This window comes from Dendrobates tinctorius, unplaced genomic scaffold (assembly GCF_039654945.1).
Source record: "Dendrobates tinctorius isolate UK_male_01 unplaced genomic scaffold, ASM3965494v1 ptg000060l, whole genome shotgun sequence".
Taxonomy (NCBI): Eukaryota; Metazoa; Chordata; class Amphibia; order Anura; family Dendrobatidae; genus Dendrobates; species Dendrobates tinctorius.
This window is the reverse complement of record NW_027361728.1, coordinates 59,295,359-59,319,000: the sequence shown is the minus strand read 5'-3', so window position 1 is coordinate 59,319,000 and position 23,642 is coordinate 59,295,359. Positions and strand designations below refer to the sequence as shown.

Here is a 23,642-nt window from a genome sequence, read left to right as displayed (position 1 = left end):
TCTAAGGGATCTTCCACACATCCTCACAGTTCAGGTACCAGAAAAAACAGTACCAGAGATATCAGTGTACGTGTGTGTAATACATGCGCCACCCGTGTGCTACATCATTGTTACACGTACCAGTGCCTGGGAAGCAGTGGTACTGTTTTCGCTGTTCCCTGGTGCCGGGTGCTGACGACCGCGCTCATCAGTCTCCCCTGCTCTGCTGCCAATCAGCACTAGCAAGGGAGAATGTTGATAGTTGTTTTGAACTGATAATAGCAAGAGCAGGGGTGACTGACGGGACTCCTCCCATAAGTCTACATCTACTACCGCTAATAACAGTGAGATCAGGTAGCGGCTGATGGTGTTAGGGACTGGCGGAATGCACCAAATAATAAAGATGGTATAAGGTGCATTCGCAGCCTGGGGTCCACCGTGCAGAGATGGAGAACTGCTGCTCAGTAATGGCGGAAACTATATGGTGTTGTACTAACTAGACACCGGCAGGTTAACCGCTGACCCGGTGTGTACAAAAGCGGGCTCTGTTACCTCACAGAGCCACACTACTGGTAAACATAAATGCCAAAGCCTGTTCAAGCTCACAGAGCTTGGCAATGAGGAGCGCTCTGCAAATGGTCACAGAACTCAGCCCCAAGGACATGGGCTTAGAGTCCCTCTAGACCTGCAAAGCGCGCGGCGCCTCAACTGCAAGGCCAGCAGTAGATACGCTACAGATATAGCGCGCAAGTGTGCGCAGCACCGTTCTGGCGGACACCAGTAATCGCCCTGGGTTGGGCTAAGAGAGCGCACGGTGCTGCACAGGTGGTTGTTGTTGCTAGGCGCAGTACGAAAGTGCCCTGTATGGGTAGGCACAATCGGACGCTAGTGGGTGCGGATACTAGGAGCACGGCAGCGTAAGCATTGCCACCCGTTGGCGCTGACTCCAACTCTTAATTCCCCAACACAAGCACAACCAGGGAGTTTTTAATGAGTCAGTCACCAGTCTCATGCATCCATCATCATACACTCAACTACCATCAAAAGTCTATACTAGCGTGTGGTCGTGCGATCCTTTTATAGGCGCAGCCTTCCGGGACCTTCAATATGGTCCAATCCGAGCTGCAACAGGACCTGAGCATGTGACCCCCCCCCCCGTCCTCCAATGAGAGGACGACCCGCGGGCATGCTCAATAGCCCGAAAGAAGGACTTAGTCCCAAGAGCTGCTTGCTGCTGCTGACCAGTGCAGGCTGCTATAGCTCACCCTGAGATGGCAGCAGCAGCTGAACAGACAGCACTGGCCTGATCAAGATGCCGGGAACGATGTCTTTTGCTGAGCAGCCTCTTCTGCGGCCGAGATTGAATGGGAGACTGCAGAAGGCAAGGCTCGGGATTCCTCCTGTGCAGAAGTAGGAACCCGACACCTAACAGATGGGAATATTCATCAGCCTCTGCCTGCGCAATAAATTTTAAAAAAAGTTGTTTTTTTTTAATTATACCGCAGACGGTGACTGATGAATACTCCCATCAGCCGCAGCCTGCTCTCACTGTTATTTACAATGTCCCTGTGTATTAGGCCTCTTTCACACTTCCGTTTTTTACAATCAGTCACAATCCGCCAGGTTTTGAAAAAAAACGGATCCTCAATTTTTTTTGAGGATCCGTTCTTTTCCCCATTGACTTGCATTAATGGCGGATTGTGACGGATTGCTGTCCGTTGCATCCGTTTTTTTTGAGGATCCGCCAAAAGTTGCTGTCCGTCACCATCCTCAAAGATTTCAAAACGGAGCTTGTAACGTTTTTTTCTGTGGCGGATCCTCCAGACACTGATTTAACCCGAAATTCTTTCTGGGTGCCGGACAAAAAAAAAAAAATTCTCTCTCTCTCTTTCTCTTTTTCTCTTTTTCTCTTTCTCTTTCTCTTTCTCCTTCCTAGCCAGCGATTCCTTTAAATTTCGTCATTTTCAGGATCCGTCTCAAAACGGATCCTGTGCCATCCGTTCACATCAGTTGACAACGGATCCGCTTGTCCGCCTTTTTGGCGGATTATAACTGATGCAAAAAACTGAAGTGTGAAAGAGGCCTTATGCAGCCCAGATAAAGGAGGAAGGTACAGCATTTCTAAAAGGATGATCTGCAAAAGAGAACATGGCTGCATTATATAAGGTTAATCTACTAGAACATGAAGCTGCTTGTAAAGTGTTAATTTACTGTGAGGGAACATTGCTGCGTCATAAGGGTTGAAAAAGTTTATTCATTGCCAATTTTTCAAATCTATCCCAAATGCCTTTCTAAATCCCCCATCAAGATCCCCAGCTACCTTCTCCACTATTATTTTCATTTTCTTGCCTTCTCTGTGATGCTTCTGGTCCCCTGGCCGTAGAATCATTGTTTATAGCAATTACTTCCACTTCCCCAGCTTACCAACGTTCATACTCCCATGTTCCCTTGCGTTAGCATGAACAAGGCGGTGCATGCACACAACGAAGAATGAGGGCTCTTGAATGAGGGCTCTTGAATAGTAGAGAGTAGACACAGCGTATCTCCTAACTCAGAAGCAGGAAGTCTTACACATCTGTCAGGATGGTATGATAGCAGTGAGCTTGACTTTCAGCCAACTTTAGCCTCCCTCTCATTTGACATCAACAGCTTTTATTAATTAGAATTTTTTTTTTAATTTTCCAAATTATAAACTTAGAAACTACTATGTTTTGGTTACTGCAAGAAGTTTTCCAAAATGTGATATGACCTCTTTTAGTAGCAGCTACTTAACCCCTTCCCGACCTTTGACGCAACGTAGGTGTCATGAAAGTCGGTGCTAATCCGACCCATGACGCCTATGTGGTGCTGGTCGGGTGACCGGGGTCACTGGAAGGTCACCCGACCCGCACACACAGGACCCTTTCTACTTCACCCCAAGGGGGTGGCTTTGCCCCCACGTGGCTACGATCGCTCTTATTGGCTGTTAAAAGTGAAACAGCCAATCAGACCGATTGTAATATTTCACCAATGAAATTTGGTGAAATATTACAATCCAGCCATGACCGATGCTGCAATAGCATCTGCCATGGCTGGAGGCACCGATCTGCGCTCCCCCCGCCTTCCGATCACCCCCTCACCCTCCACGATGCCTACGATGTCCCTCTGGTCGTTCTGGTGTCCCGCCGTCCCGGATCATGGGCGCTGCCATCTCGGAAACTCTCACAGTGATCAAAATAAAAAAGAAAAGTAATTCACCACCCCCTTATCACCCCCATAGGCAGGCACAAATAATAAAATAAAGAAAATATTTTTATTTTTCCATTAGGGTTGGAATTAGGGTTAGGGTTAGAAATAGGGTTAGGGTTGGAATTAGGGTTAAGATTAGGGATGGGTTGGGATTAGGGTTAGGCTTGGGGTTGGGGTTAGAGTTGGGATTAGGGTTAGGGGTGTGTTGGGGTTAGGGTTGGAGTTAGATTTGAGGGGTTTCCACTTTTTGGGCACATCACGGGGTCTCCAAACGCGACATGGCGCCACCATTTATTCCAGCCAATTTTGCGTTCAAAAAGTCGAACAGTGCTCCCTCCATTCCGAGCCCCGACGTGTGCCCAAGCAGTGGTTTACCCCCACATATGGGGTATCAGTGTACTCAGTAAAAATTGCACAACAAGTTTGGGGGTCTAATTTCTCCTGTTACCCTTGGGAAAATAAAAAATTGGGGGCTAAAAAAATTATTTTCTTGCAAAAAAATGATTTTATTTTCACGGCTCTGCGTTATAAACTTCTGTGAAGCACTTGGGGGTTCAGAGTGCTCACCACACGTATATATAAGTTCCTTGGGCGGTCTAGTTTACAAAATGGGGTCACTTGTGGGGGGTTTCCACTGTTTAGGCACATCAGAGGCTCTGCAAACATAACATGACGCCCGCAGACCATTCCATCAAGTCGGCATTTCAAAACGTCATTACTTCCCTTCCGAGCACCGACGTGTTGTGCCCAAACAGTGGTTCCCCCCCCCACATATAGGGTACCAGCGTACACAGGACAGACTGGATAACTACTTTTTGGGGTCGATTTTTCTCCTGTTAACCTTGTGAAATAAAAAATTGAGGGCTAAAAAAATCAATTTTTGAGGAAAAATATATTTTTATTTTCACGTCTCTGCGTTATAAACTTCTGTGAAGCACGTGGGGGCTCAAAGTGCTCACGATGCATCTAGATAAGTTCCTTAGGGGGTCTAGTTTCCAAAATGGGGTAATTTGTGGGGGAGCTCCAAAGTTTAGGCACACAGGGTTTCTCCAAACACGACATGTGTCCGCTAACAATTGGAGCTAATTTTCCATTCAAAAAGTCAAATGAGGCTCCTTCCCTTCTGAGCCCTGCCGTGCGCCCAAACAGTGGTTCCCCCCACATATGGGGTACCAGCGTACTCAGGACAAACTGGACAACAACTTTTGGGGTTCAATTTATCCTGTTACCCTTGGGAAAATAAAAAATAGCGGGCTAAAAAATCATTTTTGAGGAAAAAAAATGATTTTTTATTTTCATCGCTCTGCATTTATAAACTTCTGTGAAGCACTTGGGGGTTCAAAGTGCTCACTACACATCTATATAAGCTACTTGGGGGTTCTAGTTTTCAAAATTGGGTCACTTGTGGGGGGTTTCTACTGTTTAGGCACATCAGGGGCTCTGCAAACGCAACATGACGCCCGCAGAACATTCTATCAAAGTCTGCATCCCAAAATGGGGCTCCTTCCTTTCTGAGCTCTCCCATGCACCCAAACAGTGGTTCCCCCCACATATGGGGTACCAGCGTACTCAGGACAAACTGGACCACAGCTTTTGTGGTCCAATTTCTCCTATTAGTCTTGTGAAAATAAAAAATAGCGGGCTAAAAAATCATTTTTGAGGAAAAAAATGATTTTGTGTTTTCACTGCTCTGCTTTATAAACTTCTGTGAAGCACTTGGGGGTTCAAAGTGCTTACCACACATCTAAATAAGTTCCTTCGGGGGTCAAGTTTCCAAAATGGGGTCACTTGTGGGGGAGCTCCAATGTTTAGGCACACAGGGTCTCTCCAAACGCGACATGGTGTTCGCTAATGATTGGAGCTAATTTTCCATTCAAAAAGTCAAATGGCGCTCCTTCCATTCCGGGCCCTGCCGTGCACCCAAACAGTGGTTTATGACCACATATGAGGTATTGGTGTACTCAGGAGAAATTGCCCAACAAATTTTAGGATCCTGTTGCCCAGGTGAAAATGAAAAAATTGATGCTAAAAGAAAATTTATGTTGGAAAAATTAAACTGTCCATTTTTTCCTTCCACATTGCTTTAGTTCCTGTGAAGCACCTGAAGGGTTAATAATCTTCTTGAATGTAGTTTTGAGTAGCTTGAGAGGTGCAGTTTTTAGAATGGTGTCACTTTAGGGTCTTTTCTGCCATATAGACCCCTCAAAGGGACTTCAAATGTGATGTGGTCCCTAAAAAAAAATGGTTTTGTAAATTTTGTTGTAAAAATGAGAAATCGCTGGTCAACTTTTAACCCTTGTAACTTCCTAACAAAAAAAAAATTGTTTCCAAAATTGTGCTGATGTAAAGTAGACATGTGGGAAATGTTATTTAGTAACTATTTTGTGTCACATAACTCTCTGGTTTAACAGAATAAAAATTCGAAAATTGAAAATTGCAAAATTTTCTAAATTTTTGCCAAATTTCTGATTTTTTTCTCATATGTTACTGAATATATACATTAACTTTACACATTATAAACAATGCAGCCATTTTGCAACAATGTACAGAAATGAAACCTAAGACAACCTTTTATTGGAGAGTTTTAGATCCATGCGAATATGTTAAGTATTATCCAGTTTCTATATACATGTGCTTCTCCCAAAATTAGAATATCATCAAAAAGTTACTTTATTTCAGTTCTTCAATATAAAAAGTGAACCTCATATATTATATAGAGTCATTACAAACAGAGTGATCTATTTCAAGTGTTTATTTCTGTTAATTTTGATGATTATGGCTTACAGCCAATGAAAACACCTACAAAGGTTTCCTAAGCATTTAAAAAGGTCCCTCATTCTGTTTCAGTAGGCTCCACAATCATAGGGAAGACTGCTGACTTGACAGATGTCCAGAAGACAGTCATTCCCTCCCCACTGTCTTCCCTAAACCTGTTTGTCCCATGAAGTGTGTCCAAATACCGCATATGGTTGAATAAAGGACTGCATTTTATTATACCTTATGGGTGAGTGCCGCATTTTTTTCTATTTTTTTCTTATTATGGATGTTTTTTCAATGCTGTGCACCACAACCCGAAGCGAAGTACACCGCTGTTCACTGGATTCCGTTTCTCTCTTGTGGCAAGTCAGATAGTTGGATCTTGGTGCCATTCATTTTTTTCTATTTTTTTGACAAGTATTGAGTGCATTTACTGAACATATATTTCAGTAGGCCAACATTTCGGATTTTACAATAATTTTTCAAGCTGGTGTTATAAAGTATTGTAATTTACTGAGATAATGAATTTTGGATTTTCATTGTCTGTAAACCATCAACATTAACAGAAATAAACACTTGAAATAGATCACTCTGTTTGTAAAGACTCTAAACAGTAGGTCCAGAAAGTATTCAGACCCCTTTAAATTTTTCACTCTTTCTTTTTTTGCAGCCATTTGGTAAATTCAAAAAAGTTTATTTTTTTTTCTCATGTACACTCTGCACCCCATCTTCACTGAAAAAAAAAATAAAAATGTAGAAATTTTTGCAAATGTATGAAAAAAGAAAAACTGAAATATCGCATGGTCATAAGTATTCAGACCCTTTGCTCAGTATTGAGTAGAAGCACTCTTTTGAGCTAGTACAGCCATGAGTCTTCTTGGGAATGATGCAACAAGTTTTTCACACCTGGATTTGGGGATCCTCTGCCATTCTTCCTTGCAGATCCTCTCCAGTTCCATCAGGTTGGCTGGTGAATATTGGTGGACAGCCATTTTCAGATCTCTCCAGAGATGCTCAATTGGGTTTAGGTCAAGGCTCTGGCTGGGCCAGTCAGGAATGTATGGGTGGATGACAAACTCACATTTAATGGCCAGTGTCAGACAGCTGCTGCAAAGGCAAATAAAATAATGGGATGCATTAAAAGAGGCATAGATGCTCATGAGGAGAACAAGAAAAATATTCAGAATTGATAGTCCTCAGTGGTTGATACCTTTTAATGGCTAACTGAAAAGATGGTAACACATTGCAAGCTTTCAAGACTACTCAGGTCTCTTCATCAGGCATTGACTAATACAAAATCTGAAGAGTCACATATTTATGCACAGCACGGCACAGAAAAAATGCAATAGACAAGACAAGTGACGTGAAGCACAACTATCATTATGGGAGAGGGAGAAACATAAATATTGGACCAGTTCATAGATAAGGAGTCTGGATGTTTTATTGTTCTCTGATTGGGGTCTCCTAATGTGTTGTGATGCCCCTACAAGGTCTTAGGAGCAAATTCCTTAATTGATGTAAAAAGACATAAATCCATGCGACACGTTCATTCCAGCATTGAGAGTGTCAAAGGTCATCATGAGCTTGTGCTCCCAGACTCTTCTCTCTCTCTGAGATGTGAAGTTACTTTTCAATACCAGTAATTTCATATCCATGGTGTTGTGATAAGGCATGCAAAAATGTTTTGCCACAGGTAGATCCATTCTTTTTTCTCTTATTGTGTGACGATGAGAAATCATCCTTGTTCTAAGCTTTTGCCCTGTCTCCCCCACATACAGACCCCCAGTTGGACATTTAGTACAAATAATTAAGTACACCACATTAGATGTGATGCAGCTGAAAGTACCTGGGATCTTGTAGTCCTGATGTGAATTGGGGATCTTTATCTTGTCCGTGGTCATTATAAATTGACAGGTTTTACATTTTTTCTGGTTGCAAGGAAAGGTTCCTGCAGCTGTTGGAGAGGACAGGGAGCTTCTGACAATGATGCTTCTTAGATTTGGGGGCTGCCTAAAGCACAGTAGTGGGGGGTTTGGAAAAATGGATTGTAATCGGGAATCTTTTTGTAGTAAAGGTTGTAATTTCCGTGCAGCTCCCCTTAGCACTTCCAGATTTGGGTTGTAGGTGACTACTAGAGGCACCCGGTTATTTTCTTCTTTGGCTTTGTAATGTAGCAGGTGATTCCTTGACATTCTGGTGGCTCTTGTAATTTGGTTTTCAATTGTTCTTGGATGGTAGCCCTGATTCAAAAGGGTCTTTTTGAGGCGACCAAGGTGTTCATCTCTATCCATGGGGTTGGAACATATACGATTGTATCTGATGGCTTGGCTATAGATAATAGAGTTCTTTATGTGTTTTGGATGGAAACTGTCCCATTTAAGGTATGTTGGACGGTCGATTGGCTTCTGATGCAGGGATGTCTCCATTTCATTGTTTTTTAGCTTAATGATTGTGTCCAAAAAGTTAATCTCAGTGCTGGAGTAGTTGAGTGTTAAGTTGATAGTGGGATGAAATTGACTAAACTGTTCGTGGAACGACTTTAGCTGTTGCTCAGACTCCGTCCAGATGATTAAAATATCATCAATGAAGCGGTAGTAGGCCAGAGGCCTGATGGGACATGAGGACAAAAAGTCGCTTTCAAGCTTGGCCATGAAAAGATTTGCGTATTGTGGAGCCATTTTACTTCCCATAGCTATGTCAGTCTCTTGTAGATAGATCTTGTCAAATTCATAGTAATTGTGGGTGAGGATGAATTTTATAAGTTTCACCACAGCATCAGTGCAGCATCAGTGATGTGAATTCACTTTCTGGCCTCCCTCTGGTTATAACTGAAGGTAGTGGAGCTGGTCAGATCGACAGAGGGGTTGCGAGTTCTCTTTCTGGGCTCCCTCTGGTGGTTACTGGAGGTAATGGAGCTGATCTGATTGACAGAGGCTTGACACCTGATAATGATGATGACGATTGGAGATCTGGGGTTTCAGATTGGGATTTAAGACAGCCGACTCCCTTTATCCCTGCTGGTGATTTGCTTCCTGTTCCTCCTGAGGTCTGATTTCTTCAGCTCTGTCCCTGCATGTTCAGCTAAGTGGTTTATTTGCTCTTCTGTTTGCATTTGATCTGGTTTTGTCTATCTCTTCTTGGTACGCGTCAGCCAGCTCTGGCTGGGGCTGTGCTGAATCACCGCCCATATGTTACTGCTTGTGCCAGTTTGTTTTATCCCCTGTTAGATTGGTCTCTTTTTGCTCTGCTTTCAGAATATACCAGAATGCTGATATAGTGGGAGGCGAAGTCGTGTGACTTCAGTGTTTTTTGCATCAGACTTGTTGGACTTTTTGCAGGGTTTTTTGCGTGATTAAAGACAGTGTCTTTCCTTTCTTGTCCTGTCTAGTTAGTGTGGGCCCCATCATTTGCTCAGTCTATTTTCCTGCCTGTGTTTGTGTTTTCATCTTGTCTCACCGACAATATTTGTTTGGGGGCTATCTATTACTTTGGGGTCTGCTTCGGGGCAGTTTAGATTTCCCCTTTCTTGCTTTAGGCTTAGTTAGCTCTCTGGCTGTGCCAAGGCGTGTAAGATCATCGTAGGTACGCCCCACGGCTACTGCTAGTTGTGTGGACAGGATCAGGGGTCTGCATCCGCTTAGTTATCAACCTCTCTGGTTTTCTGTGGCTTAGCCTGGGCCTGCTATCCGCCTCGGTGATCCATTCATAACAGAATCACCAGCCTAACTGTAGACTAGGGTACTCTAAAGAAGGAAAGAATTTAACCCCTTAATCCCATGTGACGTACTATCCCGTCCATGTGCCCTGGGAATTAATTCCCAGGGACGTGGTGAGCGCCGCTGATCGCGGCCGGGTGTCTGCTAATTATCACAGCTGACACCCGGCACAATGTGTCAGGGGCGGTCACGGACCACCCCCGACGCGTTATCTCCTTGCACACCGCAATCAAACACGATCACGGTGCTGCTGCGGGGGTCTCTTTCCCTACAGGTCCCCGGGTCCAATATGGCGACGGGGACCTTCGGGGGCCTGTAGGGAGCTGGCTTCCTCAGTGCCTGCAAAGCGCAGGCATGAGGAAATCTGCATCTATGCCTGTGACAGATCGCTGATCTGTCACAGTGATATGTGATGTGACAGATCAGCGATCTGTCACAGGACAGTGATGTCCCCCCTGGGACAACCTAATAAAGTTAAAAAAAAAAAAAAAAAAAAAAAGTGTAAAAAATAATTAAAAAAAAATTGCTAAATAAATTAGAAAAAAAAAATATTCTCAATAAATTTATTTTTTGGAAATAAAAAAAGAAAAAAACAATAGACGTACACATATTTGTTATCGCCGCGTCCGTAATGACCTGCCCTATAAAACTGTCCCATTAGTTAACCCCCTTTAGGGAACCCCTTAATTAATTAATTAGTTAAAAAATAAAAATAAAAAAAAACGAAGCAAAAAATAATGATTTATTATCATACCGCCGAACAAAAAGTGCAATAACGCGCAATCAAAAAGACGCATATAAATATCCATGGTACCACTGAAAATGTCATCTTGTCCCGCAAAAAATGAGCCGCCACACAGCATCATCAGTGAAAAAATAAAAAAGTTATAGCTCGCAGAATAAAGCGATGCAAAAATAATTATTTTTTATACAAAATAGTTTTCATTGCATAAAACCGCCAAAACATAAAAAAAACCTAAATGAGGTATCGCTGTAACCGTAGTGACCCGAAGAATAAAAGCGCTTTATCAATTTTACTGCACGGGGAACGGTGTAAACGCACCCCCCCCAAAAGAAATTCATGAAACGCTGGTTTTTGTTCATTCTGCGTCCCAAAAATCGGAATAAAAAGCGATCAAAAAATGTCACGTGCCCGAAAATGGTACCAATAAAAACGTCAACTCGTCCCGCAAAAAATAAGACCTCACATGACTCGGTGGGTCAAAATATGGAAAAATTATAGCTCTCAATATGTGGTGGTGCAAAAACTATTTTTGCAATAAAAAGCGTCTTTTAGCCTATGGCAGCTGCCAAACATAAAAACCTGCTATAAATAGTAAATCAAGACCCCCGTTATCACCCCCTTAGTTAGGGAAAAATAATAAAATTAAAAGAAAATGTATTTATTTCCATTTTCCCGCTAAGGTTAGGGCTGAGATTAGGGTTAGGGGTGTGTTGTGGTTAGGGTTGGAGTTAGAATTGGGGGGTTTCCGCTGTTTGGGCACATCAGGTGCTCTCCAAATGCAACATGGCGTTGGATCTTAATTCCAGCCAATTCTGCGTTGAAAAAGTCAAATGGTGCTCCTTCCAAGCTCTGCCATGCGCTCAAACAGTGTTTTACCCCCTCATATAGGGTATCAGCCTACTCAGGACAAATTGCAAAACAACTTTTGGGGTCCAATTTCTCATGTTACCCTTGGGAAAATAAAAAATTGGGGGCAAAAATATCATTTTTGTGGAAAAAAATGATTTTTTTATTTTCACGCCCGGGCGTTATAAACTTCTGTGAATCACTTGGGGGTTCAAAGTGCTCACCACACATATAGATAAGTTCCGTGGGGGGTCTAGTTTCCAAAATGGGGTCACTTGTGGGGAGTTTCAATAGTTTAGGTACTTCAGGGGCTCTCCAAACGCACATGACACCCGCAGACCATTCCATCAAAGTCTGCATTCCAAAACGTCACTACTTCCCTTCTGAGCCCCGACGTGTGCCCATACAGTAGTTTTCTCCCACATATGAGGTATCAGCGTACTCAGGACAAATTGGACAACAGCTTTTGGGGTCCAATTTCTCCTGTTACCCTTGGGAAAATAAAAAAAATTGGGGACTAATTGATCATGTTTGTGGAAAAAATACGATTTTTTTATTTTCATGCCCGGGCATTATAAACTTCTGTGAAGCCCTTGGGGGTTCATTGTGCTTACCACACATCTAGATAAGTTCCTTAGGGGGTCTAGTTTCCAAAATGGGGTCATTTGTGGGGGAGTTTCCTCTGTTTAGGTACATCAGGGGCTCTCCAAAAGCAACATGACACCCGCAGACCATTCCATCAAAGTCTGCATTACAAAACGTCACTACTTCCCTTCCGAGCCCCGACGTGTGCCCATACAGTAGTTTTCTCACATATATGAGGTATCAGCGTACTCAGGACAAATTGGACAACAACTTTTGGGGTCCAATTTCTCCTGGTACCCTTGGGAAAATAAAAAAATTGGTGACTAAAAGATCATGTTTGTGGAAAAAATACGATTTTTTTATTTTCACACCCAGGCATTATAAACGTCTGTGAAGTACTGGGGGGTTCAAAGTTCTCACTACACATCTAGATAAGTTCCTTGGGGGGTCTAGTTTCCAAAATGGTGTCATTTGTGGGGAGTTTCCACTGTTTTGGTACATCAGGGGCTTTCCAAACGCGACATGGTGTCCGATCTCAATTCCAGCCAAAAACGTCAAATGGCGCTGCTTCCCTTCCGAGCTCTGCCATGCGCCCAAATAGTGGTTTACCCCCACATGTGGGGTATCAGCATACTCAGGACAAATTGCACAATAACTTTTAGGGTCCTGTTACCCTTGGAAAAATAAGAATTGAGGGTGAAAAGATCATTTTTGTGGAAAAAAATATGATTTTTTAATTGTACGGCTGTATGTTATAAACTTCTGTGAAGCCCTTGGGGGTTCAAAGTTCTCACCACACATCTAGATAAGTTCCTTGGGGGTCTAGTTTCCAAAATGGGGTCACTTGTGAGGGGGTTTCCACTGTTTAGGTACATCAGGGGCTCTCCAAACGCGACATGGCGTCCGATCTGAATTCCAGTCAGTTTTGCATTGAAGTCAAACGGCGCTCCTTCCCTTCTGAACGCGGCCATGCGCCGAAACAGTGGTTCCCCCCCACATATCAGGTATCAGCATACTCAGGACAAATTGCACAATAACTTTTCCAGTCCAATTTCTCCTGTTACACTTGGTAAAATAAAAAAAATTGAACCTGAAGTATTTTTTTTGTGAAAAAAAGTTAAATGTTCATTTTTTTAAAATATTCAAAAAATACCTGTGACTCACCTAAAGGGTTAATAAACGTCTTGAATGTGGTTTTGAGCACCTTAAGGGGTGCAGTTTTTAGAATGGTGTCACTTTTGGATATTTTCTATCATATAGACCCCGCAAAGTGGCTTCAAATGTGATGTGATCCGTAAAAATAAAATGGTGTTGCAAAAATGAGAAATCGCTGGTCAATTTTTAACCCTTATAACTTCCTAACAAAAAAAAAATTTTGGTTCCAAAATTGTGCTGATGTAAAGTAAACATGTGGGAAATGTTACTTATCAAGTTTTTGGTGTGCTGTATCTCTGTGATTTAAAGGCATAAAAATTCAAAGTTGGAAAATTGAGAAATTTTCAAAATTTTCGCCAAATTTCAGTTTTTTTCACAAATAAACACAAGTTATTGGAATGAAATTTTACCACTAGCATGAAGTACAATATGTCACGAGAAAACATTGTCAGAATCACCGGGATCCATGGAAGCGTTTCAGAGTTATTGCCTCATAAAGGGACAGTGGTCAGAATTGTAAAAATTGGCCATGTCATAAACGTGCAAACCACCCTTGGGGCTTAAGGGGTTAAAAAAAAAAAGTGTCAGAATTTTTTTTCATATATTTTTTCCTCTTTTTTTTTTTTCTGGGGCTGTAGGAGGATATTTTTTGTCTAAATGGAGACTAAGCAATTGTCTGATCGTGTTGAGCAGCTCGCTGCTGAAGTGCGGGGAATTTCTGCCTATCTCGCTCAATCATCTGCTGTTGAACCAAAAATCCCTACTCCTGATGTGTTTTTTGGGGATCGGTCTAAATTTTTGAATTTTAAGAATAATTGTAGACTATTTTTTGCTTTGAAACCTAACTCATCGGGGAGCTCTGTGCAGCAGGTTAAAATTGTCATTTCCCTGCTGCGCGGCGATCCCCAGGATTGGGCCTTTTCTTTGACACTCGGAGATCCTATTCTGGCTAATGTGGATGCGTTTTTCAAGCCTTGGGGTTGTTGTATGATGAACCTAATGCTATTGATCAAGCTGAGAAAACCTTATTGGCATTGAACCAGGGTCAGGACTCTGCAGAGTTATATTGTCAAAAATTCTGAAAGTGGGTGGTCCTTACTAAATGGAATGACGATGCCCTAGCAGCTCTCTTTCGGAAGGGTTTGGCAGAAACCGTAAAAGATGTTATGGTGGGATTTCCTGTTCTCTCTGGTCTAGACGATTCTATGTCATTGGCCATTGAAATTGATCAGTGTTTACGTGAGTGTAAAACTACACGAGAGGCGTTGCCGCCTTTCGAACGAACGTCTGAACCCATGCAATGTGATAGGGTTTTGTCTAGGGCGCAACGTCAGGAGTTTAGAAGGCGTAATAAGCTGTGTTTTTTTCTGTGGAGACGCCTCTCATACTATTTCTGTCTGCCCTAAACGAGAAAAGCGTTTTGCTCACACATTTGCGGTGGGCAGTGTACAGCCTAAGTTCCTTTTGGCGATTACCCTGATCTGCTCCTTGTCTACATTTTCCGCTAAGACTTTTGTAGATTCAGGAGCAGCTTTGAACCTGATGGATTTGAACTTTGCTAAACGTTGTGGTTTTCCCATGATACCCCTGCGGACTCCTATCCCTTTGAGGGGTGTTGATGCTCCTCCTTTGGCGGAGAATAAACCCTAGTTTTGGACCCAGGTGATAATGCGGGTCTCCCCGGACCACCAAGAAAATTGTATATTTTTGGTGTTGCACAATTTGCGTGATACTATTGTTCTGGTTTTTCCTTGCTTGCAAACTCATAATCCTGTTTTGGATTGGAAATCTGTGTCTGTGGTGAGTTGGGGTTGTCAATGTGTTATTAGTGACATTCCTGTTTTCTCCACCTCTCCCCAGTCTCATGATATTCCTGACTATTTGGCTGATTTTTCTGATGTATTTAGTGAGAGTAAGGCTACTTTCACACATCAGGTTTTCGGCGTCAGGCGCGATCCGGCGTCGTGCCGGAATGCCGGATCCGGCAAATGTTTTGTAAAACCTGAAGTGCCGGATCCGGTTTTCTGCCGGATCCTTCTTGTTCTTGACAGACAAAACCGGATCCGTCTCATCCGGTTCATCCGTTTTTATATCCGTTTTTCGACGGATTACGCCGGATCCTGTTTTTAAAATTTACCCTTCTGGCCTTCCGAACGGGATTGGCTACTGGAAAACTAGGTATAGCATGTTCCTACAGCCCTTCTTTGACAGGTTGTAGAGGAGAAAGTGCAGGTTGGAGAGAAGAGCAAGTAACTGGCGAAGATGGATGTTGTCATTGGAAATATTACCACTAGAAGTTCTGTGACGGTTTCAGTAATGAGGGACAATTTTGCACTATACTTTATGTCACCTCAAGGCAGAGTACACTGGCAGGATGACAGAGTGTGAAAGATTTGTGCCCTAACCAAACTTGTGTACCTTCTGGACCAACAGTATATACCTTTGCCAACCAAAGTTGGCTATCTTGTCATGGTCTTACTATTTTTTCCTTTAGGCCACAGGTGTGTACCTGGTTGTGTTTTATGCAAAGTATTTCACCTTTTAACAAAAGTTGTGTACATTGTTAGGAAATCACCAACAATAAACACAACTTTTTAGGTGAAATACTTTGCTTCAAACACAACCAGGAACACAACTGTGGCAAAAAGCTAAAATTTACCCACAGTTATATACCTGGTTTTGAATACCTTTTTACCTTTGAAATACCCTGTATTTAACCTTTTTTTAAAACATAGTTCGCCGCAGAAAGAAATGACAGACAACCATTGTGAAACGATAATTTAACTTTTATTTAAATTTTTTTTTTTTTTTGTAAAATGTTTTTAAAGTGCAAAAAACTTTTTTAATAAAGGTTTTAAACCCAATGGGCATTTTTATTACAAAAAACACACATTACAAATCTGTGTACTGTGGGGTGGAAATACTGCTGGAGGGGCTGCGGGACACTTCGACACTGGGTGTGTGGAGAGAGGACTGGGATCGTGGTGGGGAAGGAACAGTTAGAGGTGATGGTGTTGAAAAAGCTACAGAATGGGTGGACATGTGGGAGGCAGAAGAGGTGGTGGGCGGTGGAGTGGAGGGTTGGGCAGGGACTGTAGGAGCAGATGATGTTGATGGAAAGTTGTATGGGGAAGGAGTTTGGTACGGGGAAGGAGTTTGGTACGGGGAAGGAGTTTGGTACGGGGCAGGTTGCTGGAAGTGGGGAGATGTCTGGTACTGGGGAGGTTGCTGGTACTGGTGAGGTTGCTGGTATGTAATAGGAGGGGGAGGATGGAAAGTGGCTGGAGGGGGTGCAGATGTAATAGGAGGGGGAGGATGGAAAGTGGCTGGAGGGGGTGCAGGTGGAGGAACTACAGTGGTGGGAGGTGGAGGTTGGGAGGTAACCTGCTGTAGAGCACCGTGGCACGAATGCATTACATGCATCTGCTGGGTAGGAGATAGCGTTTCCATGCGCTCCACAACAGACCTGAAAAAGGTGTGGTTTGGCGAAGATCTTGCTTCTGAATGCATGGTTTGCAGAAGTGTCTTCACCTCCAGAATGCTGGAGTTGATCTGCTGAAAGCCTGCGGAGATTTGCTCTGACAAGACTTTGAGACAGTTCTGGAAAGATGCATTCAGATGCAAGAACTCTTGCGCATAACTCTTTTCCTGACCCCTCTGCCGCTGCCGTCCAGTACCCGCAGGTGTACTAGAGGTGGCAGGGGCAGAAGGGTGGGGTAAAGGGAAAGCGATCTCCTCACCAGCAGCTTCATGTAATGTAGGCGGCCACGATGCTCCTGTGCTGGTGGATGGGACAGATGGGTCAAATGTGTGGGAAGGCTGGGAAGGTGCAGATGTACCGGGGCGGTCGAAGTGTCCCTCGGTGCCGGTCTCCTCAGGGATCGCCTCAGAAGGGTCCAATCGTGCAGGCTCCCGAGTGCTGCTCACCGTGCTGTGTAATAAAGAGAAAAAAAAACAATTAAAATACTGACATGGTATGGCCCTGGCTGGAAAAAAAAAGTTACATCTAACATTCTTTTCACATGTGGTGTGTAATATTTACCTTCTGGTGAGCATTGTTTCCCGGAGGAACGACAGGGCTTGTGCGTACTTGTACTTGCTCCTGCGTCCTCCAGATCCACTCGGGGCCCGCATCTCTTTATTGAACTCCTTCTTGAAACGATCCCTCACAGACCGCCACCGATTCACAATTCTGTTCCCTGAAACGAGAAAGGAGTGGTTAGTATACAACATCAGTGTTTCACAAACTCCAGTCCTCATGGTCCCCAGGGGTCATGTTTTCAGGATTTCCATAGTAAATAGAAATCCTGAACACATGATCCGTGGGGACCACGAGGACTGGAGTTCGGGAAACACTGGTTTACATCAAGCAACCGGTACTGTATATACTTACGCTCTTTAATCTGGGCCCGAGCTTCGAGGTCCTCCCAGCGGCCCACAAGGAGAGAACAGATTTCCTCCCAGAGTCGTCGGGTAACTATCAGGTCAGCGTGGCGGCGGTCAGCCATATTCCAGAGCGGCTCCCTTTCTCTGACGAGATCGATGAGGCGGTCCACATCAATCCCTCCATCCTCACCGTCAGAGTCGGGAGCACGCTGTGAAGGCTGTTAAAGAAAAAGACAAAAATAACATAATTAGCCTCCACAAAAGAAATGAAATAAAAAGTGCAAAAAAACAAAGCAAAAATATTTATACTTACACGCTGGTGACCGCCGCGTTGCTGTCGCCGACGACCCTGGGAGGCACTGCGAGGACCTCTTGGCCGAGCACCAGATTGGGAATACTAGAGAAGAAAACAAAAAATGTTATGTCTTTGGATGTAGGCATTTGTTTGCTGTGTGTGGTCTGCAGAACATTGTTTTCTATGTGTTGTGTGTAGTGTGATGTTGTGTTTCTGCGTTTGATGCAAAAAACTTACCAATTGTGAGCCCACTCCAGGTGTCTGTCCACCCCTTCCTTCTTCTTCTGGGAGCTCCTCTTCATCTTGTGATTCCTGTTTTGAAATAAAAGTCAATGAATAGACATATATTACAGAGATGATGGATTTTGGAAATAAAAACTTACCGTCAAACGCTGACGATGCGAGGGAGGGCTCCCAGAAGAAGATGTGCTGTCCTGTTGATGGCCAGACTCCATGGCTGTGGGTATTGCTGCTGCTGTTGCTGCTGCCAGTGATGCCATTTCTGCTGCTGCTGCTGCATCTCTTTGGCGGCTGTTGAATAAAGAGAAACAAAGGGCCAATGAATATCTTGATATTCCATGGCCCTAGTTTGGAGGAATGGGGGATTTGATAATTACCGTCTCTCATCTGCTTCTGGACTCCCCTCCTCAGCATGTTCCCTTTGCTGCTCCATTTGGGGTGGTGGTGGTGCTGATGGTGCTGCAGTTGTCTGCTGCCTTCTCCTGGTTCTTGGCTTGGGTGGCATGTTGGGTGTGGCTGTGGGTCCCACTGTCTTGCTTTTATATATGTCTTGTGGGCAGAGCTACTGAGCATGCTCAGACCAAAAAAAACGGATCCGGCCACCGGATCCGGCTTTCGCCGGATCCGGCGCATTGCGGCGCTCATAGGCTTTCATTGTGTGAAAAAGCCGGACGCGCCGGATCCGGCGTGTCCGGCTTTTTCGCCGGAGACAAAAAACGTTACAGTAGACGTTTTTTTCCAGACGCCGGATCGCGACACATTGCCGGATCCGGCGAAAACCGGATGAAACGCATGGCCATCCGGCGCGATCCGGCGCAAATGCAAGTCAATGGGGGGAAAACCGGATCCGGCATTGCATTTCGCCGGATCCGGTTTCTGTCAAAAGCGCCGGATCGCGCCTGACGGCGAAAACCTGATGTGTGAAAGAGGCCTAAGTGTGCGTCTTTGCCTCCTCATAGGAGTTACAGTTGTGGCCAAAAGTTTTGACACCCCTGCAATTCTGTCAGATAATACTCAGTTTCTTCCTGAAAATGATTGCAAACACAAATTCTTTGTTATTAACTTCATTTAATTTTTCCTAAATGGAAAAAACACAAAAAGAATTGTCCTAAAGCCAAATTGGATATAATTCCACACCAAACATAAAAAAGAGGGTGGACAAAAGTATTGGCACTGTTCGAAAAATCACGTGATGCTTCTCTAATTTGTGTAATTAACAGCACCTGTAACTTACCTGTGGCACCTAACAGGTGTTGGCAATAACTAAATCACACTTGCAGCCAGTTGACATGGATTAAAGTTGACTCAACCTCTGTCCTGTGTCCTTGTGTGTACCACATTGAGCATGGAGAAAAGAAAGAAGACCAAAGAACTGTCTGAGGACTTGAGAAACCAAATTGTGAGGAAGCATGAGCAATCTCAAGGCTACAAGTCCATCTCCAAAGACCTGAATGTTCCTGTGTCTGCCGTGCGCAGAGTCATCAAGAAGTTTAAAGCCCATGGCACTGTGGCTAACCTCCCTAGATGTGGACGGAAAAGAAAAATTGACGAGATTTCAACACAAGATTGTGCGGATGTTGGATAAAGAACCTCTACTAACATCCAAACAAGTTCAAGCTGCCCTGCAGTCCGAGGGTACAACAATGTTAACCCGTACTATCCGTCGGCGTCTGAATGAAAAGACTGTATGATAGGAGACCCAGGAAGACCCCACTTCTTACCCTGAGATATAAAAAAAGCCAGGCTGGAGTTTGCCAAAACTTACCTGAAAAAGCCTAAAACGTTTTGGAAGAATGTTCTCTGGTCAGATGAGACAAAAGTAGAGCTTTTTGGGCAAAGGCATCAACATAGAGTTTGCAGGAGAAAAAAAGAGGCATTCAAAGAAAAGAACACGGTCCCGACAGTCAAACATGGAGGAGGTTCCCTGATGTTTTGGGGTTGCTTTGCTGCCTCTGGCACTGGACTGCTTGACCGTGTGCATGGCATTATGAAGTCTACCAACAAATTTTGCAGCATAATGTAGGGCCCAGTGTGAGAAAGCTGGGTCTCCCTCAGAGGTCATGGGCCTTCCAGCAGGACAATGACCCAAAACACACTTCAAAAAGCACTAGAAAATGGTTTGAGAGAAAGCAATGGAGACTTCTAAGGTGGCCAGCAATGAGTCCAGACCTGAGTCCCATAGAACACCTGTGGAGAGATCTAAAAATGGTAGTTTGGAGAAGGCACCCTTCAAATATCAGGGACCTGGAGCAGTTTGCCAAAGAAGAATGGTCTAAAATTCCAGCAGAGCATTGTAAGAAACTCATTGATGGTTACTGGAAGCGGTTGGTCGCAGTTATTTTGGCTAAAAGTTGTGCAACCAAGTATTAGGCTGAGGGTGCCAATACTTTTGTCTGGCCCATTTTTGGAGTTTTGTGTGAAATGATCAATGTTTTGCTTTTTGCCAAATACCAAAGAATTTGTGATTGCAATCATTTTCAGGAAGAAACTGAGTATTATCTGACAGAATTGCAGGGGTGTCAATACTTTTGGCCACAACTGTATGACTGTGCAATTGAGTTAATGCCCGGGTGTAAATTTCCCAAGGGTCGGCTTTTCAATTTATTGGTACCCGAACATGATGCTATGCGATCTTATATCAAGGAGTCGTTGGAGAAATGTCATATTAAACCATCTTCTTCACCTTTAGGTGCTGGGTTTTTTTTGTGGCCAAGAAAGATGGTTCATTAAGGCCATGTATTGACTATCGTTCCCTTAATAAAATCACTGTTAAATATCAGTACCCGTTACCCCTGATTTCTGATTTATTTTCCAGAGTTAAAAGTGCCTGTTGGTTTACCAAGCTTGACCTCAGGGGGCGTATAATCTTATTTGCATCAAACACGGGGATGAATGGAAGACGGCGTTTAATACTCCGGAGGGACATTTTGAGTACCTGGTGATGCCTTTTGGGCTCTCTAATGTCCCTTCTGTCTTCCAATCTTTTATGAACGATATTTTCCGGGACTTTGTGGATAAGTTTTTGTTCATTTATCTTGATGATATTTTGATCTTTTCCAGTGATTGGGATTCTCATGTGGAACATGTCCGGACTGTGTTCCTGATTTTGAGGGAAAATTCTTTGTATGTTAAGAGATCGAAGTGCCTTTTTGGTGTACAGAGGATTTGATTTTTGAGATTCGTTTTGTTCCCGTCTGCTATTGAAATGGACCCGTCCAAGATACAGGCCATTTATGATTGGGTTCAACCCACTTCTTTGAAGGCTCTCCAGAAGTTTTTGGATTTTGCTAATTTCTACCGTAAATTTATAAGTAATTTTTCTGGTATTGTTAAACCACTGACTGATTTGACCAAAAAGGGCGATGATGTGGTGAATTGGTCTCCAGAGGCAGTCTCGGAATTTCAGGAGCTTAAGCGGAGATTCACTTCTCCTCTGGTTCTACGGCAACCTCATGTCTCACTCCCATTTCAGGTGGAGGTAGATGCTTCTGATATTGGTGCAGGAGTCGTTTTGTCCCAAAAAGATCTGGTGACTTCTAAGATGAATCCCTGTGCCTTATTTCCTCGAAAATTCTCCCCATCTGAACACAACTATGACGTGGGGAATCGGGAATTGTTGGCCATGAAATGGGCATTTGAAGAGTGGAGACATTGGTTGGAGGGAACTAGAGATCAAGTTGTGGTCCTCACCGACCACAAGAATTTGATTTATCTTGAATCAGCCAAACACTTGAATCCTAGACAGGCTAGGTGGGCCTTGATTTTCACGCGTTTTAATTTTGTGGTCTCTTTTCTTCCTGGCACTAGGAATGTTAAGGCGGACGCCCTTTCTAGGAGTTTCTTTGCAGATTCTCTTGATGTGACCGAGCCTACTACCTTTCTAAATGAAGATGTAGTTCTTTCCGCTATTTCACCTGATTTGAGACGTGCCCTGGAGGAATTTTATGAGGAAAACCTGAACGTTGCCCTATGGGAAAATTGTATGTCCCTGACCAGTGGAGGAAAAGAGTAATGTCTGAAATTCATTGCTCCGCGTTGGCTGGTTACCCAGGTATTTTTGGTACCAGAGATTTGGTGAGTCGGTCTTTTGGTGGCTTGCCTTTTCTCGTGATGTCAGGAATTTTGTGCAGTCCTGTGGGACTTGTTCTCGGTCCAAGCCCTGTTCTCGTTCTAGTGGGCTGTTGATGCCTCTGCCGGTGCCCAGGAGGCCATGGACCCATATATCAATGGATTTTATTTCCGATCTTCCTGTCTCTCAGAGAATGACTGTTATCTGGGTGATTTGTGATAGATTTTCTAAGATGGTCCATCTTGTACCACTCCCAAGGTTGCCATCTTCTTCTGAGTTGGTGCCCTTGTTTTTACAACAGGTGGTTCGGTTGCACGGGATTCCTGAGAACATTCTGTCAGACAGAGGAGTCCAGCGTGTTTGCAGATTTTGGAAAGCTTTTTGTTCCAAACTGGGAATTCAGTTATCTTTCTCCTCTGCATTTCATCCTCAGACCAATGGGCAGACTGAGAGAACAAACCAGACTTTGGAGTCCTATTTGAGATGTTTCATGTCTGCTGATCAGGATGACTGGGTCTGATTTTTGCCCTTGGCCAAATTTGCGCTAAACAATAGAGCTAGTTCTGCCATTTTGATTTCACCCTTTTTCTGTAACTTTGGGTTTCATCCTCGATTTTCTTCAGGGCAAGTGGAATCTTCGGCCTGCCCAAGTGTGTACTCCGTGGTAGAGAGAATGCAGCAGATTTGGGACCAAGTGGTGGATAAGTTGTTCCACTCTCAGGAAAAAGCCCAACGGTTTTCCAACCGGCATAGGACCATTGGTCCTCGGTTTAAAGTGGGTGATATGGTTTGGTTGTCTTCAAAGAATATTCCTATGAAGGTTGCATCTCCAAAATTCAAGCCAAGATTCATTGGACCTTATAAGATTTTGGAGATCCTTAATCCCGTTTCTTTCCGATTGGCTCTTCCAGTTATGTTTAAGATTCATAACGTGTTTCATAAATCTCTGTTGAAGAGGTTTGTGGAGCCAGTAGTTCCTATGGCGGCACCTCCTGACCCTGTATTGGTTAAAGGCAATTTGGAGTATGAGGTAGAGAAAATATTGGATTCTCGTTTGGTTAGACGGAGACTGCAGTACTTGGTCAAATGGAAGGGTTTTGGCCAGGAGGATAATTCTTGGGTCTCTGCTTCTGACATTCATGCCGAAAGATTGGTTCGTGCTTTTCACCGGGTCCATCCTGATCGGTCTGGTGGTGTGGATGAGGGTTCGGTGACCCCTCCTCAAGGGGTGGTACTGTTGTGAATTCGCTTTCTAGCCTCCCTCTGGCTATTACTGAAGGTAGTGGAGCTGGTCAGATCGACAGAGGGGTTGCGAGTTCTCTTTCTGGGCTCCCTCTGGTGGTTACTGGAGGTAATGGAGCTGATCTGATTGACAGAGGCTTGACACCTGATAATGATGATGACGATTGGAGATCTGGGGTTTCAGATTGGGATTTGAGACAGCCGACTCCCTCTATCCCTGCTGGTGATTTGGTTCCTGTTCCTCCTGAGGTCTGATTTCTCCAGCTCTGTCCCTGCATGTTCTGCTAAGTGGTTTATTTGCTATTCTGTTTGCATTTGATCTGGTTTTGTCTATCTCTTCTTGGTGCAGGTCAGGCAGCTCCGGCTGGAGCTGTGCTGAATCACCGCCCATATGTTACT

The 23,642-nt window shown here is 43.8% G+C and overlaps 1 protein-coding gene across 2 annotated transcripts in view; it reads left to right on the top strand.

The window, feature by feature from the left end:
- The window catches only part of RSRC1 (arginine and serine rich coiled-coil 1), a 505,347-nt gene that overhangs the window by 6,175 nt on the left and 475,530 nt on the right, over nt 1-23,642 (top strand). The window contains exon 2 of one of the 2 annotated variants that reach the window (XM_073578990.1): nt 6,055-6,211. The exons of the other annotated variant lie outside the window; for it this stretch is intronic. The gene's annotated coding sequence lies outside the window, so the exon portion shown is untranslated. The remainder of the gene's footprint in view (nt 1-6,054; nt 6,212-23,642) is intronic. 2 annotated transcript variants of the gene reach the window in all.